Source organism: Mercenaria mercenaria, chromosome 12, assembly GCF_021730395.1.
Source record: "Mercenaria mercenaria strain notata chromosome 12, MADL_Memer_1, whole genome shotgun sequence".
NCBI classification, from domain to species: domain Eukaryota; kingdom Metazoa; phylum Mollusca; class Bivalvia; order Venerida; family Veneridae; genus Mercenaria; species Mercenaria mercenaria.
The window spans coordinates 76,128,640-76,134,639 of record NC_069372.1 but is presented as its reverse complement, the minus strand read 5'-3'; positions in this window follow the sequence as shown (position 1 = coordinate 76,134,639).

Here is a 6,000-nt window from a genome sequence, read left to right as displayed (position 1 = left end):
GCCAAAATAGCTTCAATTTGTCTCGGGAAAATACAAGTTTCACAGTTTTCAGTAATGGAATATAACAATCGCACTGTAAATAATTGACTGAAACACTACTTTTCCACGTACATTTTGCATTTAATTTTAGATGTCTTACAACATTTTCTGTCTTCTTAAAGACAATAAAGAACAATTACATACAAAATGAGCCTAGTGAGCAAAAACAGATGCCTAGCGTATCGTACGGAATTTTAGAAGATGCTGAAGGAATTCAAATTGATAAAGGTTTCCTGTAACTGGTTTTTCATTTTTTTACTGTTTTAACAAGGTCTTAATCGGTACTCGTCACAACGCCGGGAAAAGAAGCAGATTTAGTATTTCTCTAAACAAATCTAAAAATTTAAAAATATTATATATATATATATATATATATATATATATATATATATATCGGATGAAATTCAGCTCAGTTTATTATAAGTGCCGACAGGCCTAACCAGCGCGGTAGCCATCAGGTCTAGGCGTGTTATTGAACACTAGCTTTTCAATTTCAGTGCTCAAAGAAGAGGTCAACATTAAGGCTTATTCGTGTTTAAATTTCATCGTGGATGTAGTTTTGACATTTTGGTAGAAGCAAATGAGGAGAAAGTTGTATTTGATGGAGCAAAAGTCATTTGTACTATGAGTAGTAGTGCTAGGTCACAGAAGTATAATTTTGATGTGATTTTGTAGTAAACAAATGTGAAAAATCTCCCTTACAAGAAAATAATCCCTACTTTTCTTTACTTTTCTTTCCATTTTATTCCAGTTTTATGATAGTTCTTCAACCTGAGACAGGGAGTTGTACTCTGAACGTCTGTGTATGCTGTAATTCAGTTGCCAGTTCCATATAAAAACATACATCTTTAATCACCAATTGTACAGTTGTAACAGCCATGTTCTGAATAAAGACGATATCTATGTATATGAGGGTCCCGTATTACTGCTACAAAATTCTTCATTTTCGTATGAAATAGTTTCCCCCAAAGTCAAGATGTCGTACCGCTTACTTAGCATTGGCAATATCTGCCAGAATCTATCTTAATGTAAATATAATTTATCAGACATCTGTCAAAAATTCTTTAAAACAGAATAATTATTTATTTGGGACTGTCTAGGGTTCGGACGCTTGGAACAAAGTCATTAGAACATCGTCATAAAAGAAATAGATCAGGCTTACGTAAACGAAATATAAAGGGCCTCCACGTGTATGAAGTAGAAAATGGAAGGATATCTATATGTACACTGTTCTGACTAAATATTGCATTTTCATGCCAACTAATTCCTTTAGTTTTCTTTACCAGCTTGTAGATCAAAGCTATATTTTTATAATGTTATCTGTTTTACAAACGAATATCATTATTTCTCTTAATGTCTATAGCAGGGGCCTCCGTGGCCGAGTGGCTAAAGTCGCTGGCTTCAAATCACTTGTCGATGTATCACTCGGGGCGTTGAATTCTTCATGTGAAGAAGCCAATAAGCTGGCTTACGGAAGTTCGGTGGTTCTACCCAGGTGCCCGCTCGTGATGAAGTAATACACGGAGGGGCCTTCTTCCACCATCAAAGCTAGAAAGCTCATGTTTATAACTTTTCATATCTATGTTGTACAATACAGTATGCTTTATTTACAGTAACTGTCAATCTTTTTATATGCACTGTAAATAATGCAGTGAGTCAAGTTTTGTTGAGAAAATTTTTTTAAAGCAGCTTCTGTAATCTGAATTTTTATGTAGTTTTTGGTAATTTATGTCTGGTAAATATATATATGTTTGCATCTTATGTTAAAGCATAATGGTATGTTCATCAAGTCTTGACTCAATAATAGATTATTGAACTGTTTTATTCATTTTTGCCATAAGTCACATTTACTGTATAATAGCAATACAATAAGTTTTGTAACATGTTATATTATCTGCATTTTCAAAGAAAAATCTGGCTTTTAGATTAGGTCTATGCAGACAGATGGGCCGATGGACGGAATAATGTTAACCTTTTCATTTATTCAATATTATAGCAAGTATTTCACCTAGGACCTTGAAACTTCATAAGTATTTTGGTTTTAAAGTGTATATGACCCCAAATTATTTAAGGGTCACTGGGTCAAAGGTCAAGGTCACAGGGACTTGTGTGTGTAAACCTTATTTCACTCAGTATTGGGACAAGTATTTCACCTAGGACTTTGAAACTTCATACATATGTTAGTCTTGATGTGTACATGACCCCTAGGGATTTTAGGGCCACTGGGTCAGAGGTTAAGGTTACAGGTACATGAACATAGAAAATGGTTTCCGTTCAGTATCTGAAAAGTATTTCACAAAGGACATTGAAATTTCATATGTAGGTCTTATGTGTACCTGACCCAATTGATTTAGGGTCAAATGTCAAGGTCACAGGGGTATAAAAATTGAAAATGTTTTGGTTTTCTAGTTTTATTTTTACACTAATACATTTATTTCATTTTGTATCTGTTCATTTCTATTTTTACTTTTTCACTTAAAAGCTTAATGTGTGTATATAGAGAATCTGTCATTATCTTTCGGTTAAGATCAGAAAATCCCAACCCGAGTGCGCTCCGCTCAAGTGTTAAACGAGGCTGGGCCGAGTTTAAGACTTGAGCGATGCGCCCGAGGGTTGGGATTTCCGATCTTCACCGGACACCAATGATGGATTCTATTTCTCACTTACCACAACAGAAACAATAAAAACAAGCATAAAATTATAAAACTATTTAAAACGCGGGAAATTGATGTCCGTAAGCAGAAGTGACGTCGTGACATTTCAATGACGCACAATAACAAAGTTCCGTTTTAGTTTTATCGTTTGTAGAGTAACGGTACGTTCTTATCATAAAGTAATGAATTTTGAATCGAGAAATACACTATAAGGAACGGAGAGAAAAGATAAAGGTACCTGATTTTTAATTATTTTACATAAATAATATGTATATTCAGTGCATGAAGTAGTCCGTCACAGGAGTCTGGGATAACCCATGTGAGATAAGATTTTCCAGCATTTCTAAAAATAGAGATTTTTCTGTCCGATAAGTGAGAAATGATACTCTAGAATAGTGATGTTTGTTTTTTTTTCATAAAACAACAGTGTTTTCTGTGTGAGCTTTGTCACATGCATTCTAGTTCTATAGTTGGAGATTTACCCAGTCATTTAGAACTTATACTGTCTGTGATTCATTTTTTTAATAATGCATAAAATATCAAGATTATGCTTAGGTGAAGTTATATAAAAGTTGTAGATTGTTAAAGCAGTTCAGCAGTTTTGACCACAACTTAATTGATATTTCATTCAAACAGGTTTGGCACATTATTATCTCATTGAACTATACATTTACTTAATGTAGTCTAATCTAATCTAGAATGATGTTCCACAACTTTTCATTATATTTTGTATTGTTTTGATATCTCGGCATATAATGACTAACATCAAAAAAAAATTGGTATTTTACAATTTGGCTGGTATAAATGTGTTTTTGTTTATAATTATGTTTTATTTAATTATAACCAGAGTAATAAAGAAATTTACATTTTTAATTATCTCATTATTTGAAATTAGTAAAGTACATATTAATAAAAAAATATATATATAAAAAAGCAAATTAATGTTGATGGAATTTTCTGTATCAACATTTCAAAAAGAAACTTGATATATACAGTCTTAGTAGTACATATATTTACTTCTTTAGATATGTTTCAGTGATATGAGAATAACAACATAATAAATACTTTTTGTTTTTTGTTTTCATAAGCTTATATTGAAATCATTAACTTGAAAAATATTTTATCTCACTGCTTTAATATTTTGAACATTCGCAACAAGGCTCAACATTATTATTGTGTGTACATTGCATTCATGTGTGATGAATGTTTTTATGGTATTATTTACTATAGTATATGTTTTTCATCATACCTTGGATTTAAAGATATACATAGTTACTTTTCAGAAAATAAAGGTCAACATATTGACAGATTAAAATGCAATCTGAGAAAGCTTAAGTGATAAAAAGGGAGGTAATTCCGTTATAAAATTGTGTTGACTATATATGGTACAAATAATAAAGGGAGGTAATAAAATATTGTGAAGTTCATTGTCTTTATTTCTTTGATTAGTTAAATAATTGTTTTACTTGTAAATTAGTTACATATAAAGATGACTTAAAATGTGTACCCATCTTGAAGGAAAATAAAAATAGGTGCTTGATGCCCTTGTACTGTTAAGTAGTTTCTGGATTTGTTTACATTCCATGTCTGAATGAAATAAAGAAACAGACTTTAATGAGGGTATCCCGGGAAAATACCCAAGTTTATTTATATTTCAGCAAATTTGATGAGATAGTCATTCAGGAGTTGTCTATCCTATTTCCAAAAATGTTATGGGGACCAATTTTTTCGGAGTAAATATCTCATTTAAAAAATAAGACACAACATTTTCATATTGTGATTATATTATTTGATGCACTTGGCATTATATATTTGAAGGCAAAATGCTAAAAAATGCAGTTTCAATTTTTCAGTTACAATGTCTTTATTATGCTGTTAATAATTGTAACAAATCAAGTGTAAAAATAATCTGATAAATGATATATTGCCCTGAGGAAACGTACAAAAGTTGTTGGATTCTCGAGTCTTCATGTGTCCTCGATTCGGTACAAACTCCAGAAGACAAGAGACATTTAAGGTGGAATAAAGAAAATTTATGGGCGAACACTAGAAATATTTCCTTGGGAAATTTTCGTGATTATTGGTATTAAGCGCCGTGTCACCTCTCTTTGTTTGTCATTACTTTGTTCCGAACACACGAAGGCATGAGTATACAAGCAGTTTATTGTTCCTAGGTATCTTCATCCGAACACTTGAAGGCAAGATGACACGACAAATCGGCAGTTAGTCTACGTTTTCTGCCTTCGTCTTCTTGTAAACATTGTGGACGATTTCAAATGTATAGTTTTAGAAAAAAAAAACACAGTATGCTTGTTTATTTGACTTGTTAATGCGAATGTCATTGTTTCCTATTAAGACATTGTTTACAACGGAATATGCTAAAACTCTTAACACATGAAAAGTTAATATTTCTGCTCATGTGTACCAAAGACTCTGAATGGCTAACATGTGAAAATATGTCATGTCCATGTGTTCCTGGCAAAATAAAGAAAGAACGACAAACTGCCGGTGTGTCGTGTCTGTTTAGGATGAACACACGTAGACACACTAAACATAAGGAGATGGTCCGACGTTTTATAACCAGTAACACGAAATATTTCTTGTTGTCGCCCATAAAGAACATCAAGAAATGTTCAGGAAATAAGAATGTAAATGGATTGGAAGTAGTCCCATATTTACACATGGGGTTGACTGCCTTTTTAGCTTGAATGAAGACTGTAATACATATTCCCAGTATATACGTGAAAATGGCGTCTTTGATAGCTTCATTAAAAGAGACAATTAGAAGAGATTACACATGACTGCATATGCGGTAGAGTACAATTCATTTGACATTACATTTGCTGTAAACCTAAATACTAATAAATGTCTCGCACGTTTTTATATCAAATGAAGCTGAAAGCATGCGAATATTTATTCTTGATTCTAAATCATACAGAGAAATAATTAATTAATTAATTAATTGAAATTTCACGCTTACCATGAAGCTGACAAAATGCGAGTAATGATTCTTATTTTGAGTACTTAGAGCAAAACAATAATCTTACAATTTCATGCTAACCATGAAACTGCGAGTAATGATTCTTATTTTGGGATGTATCTAGCAAAATTATTAATCCCACAATTTTTCGCTTTACCATAAAGCTGACAAAATGTGAATAATGATTTTGATTTTGGAAAACAAATAACCTTTCAATTTCACGCTTACCATGAAACTGACAACATGCGAGTTATGATTCTTATTTTAAAATACATGTAGCAAAATAATTATTCTTACAATTCTCCGCTTCCCATGAAACTGACAAAA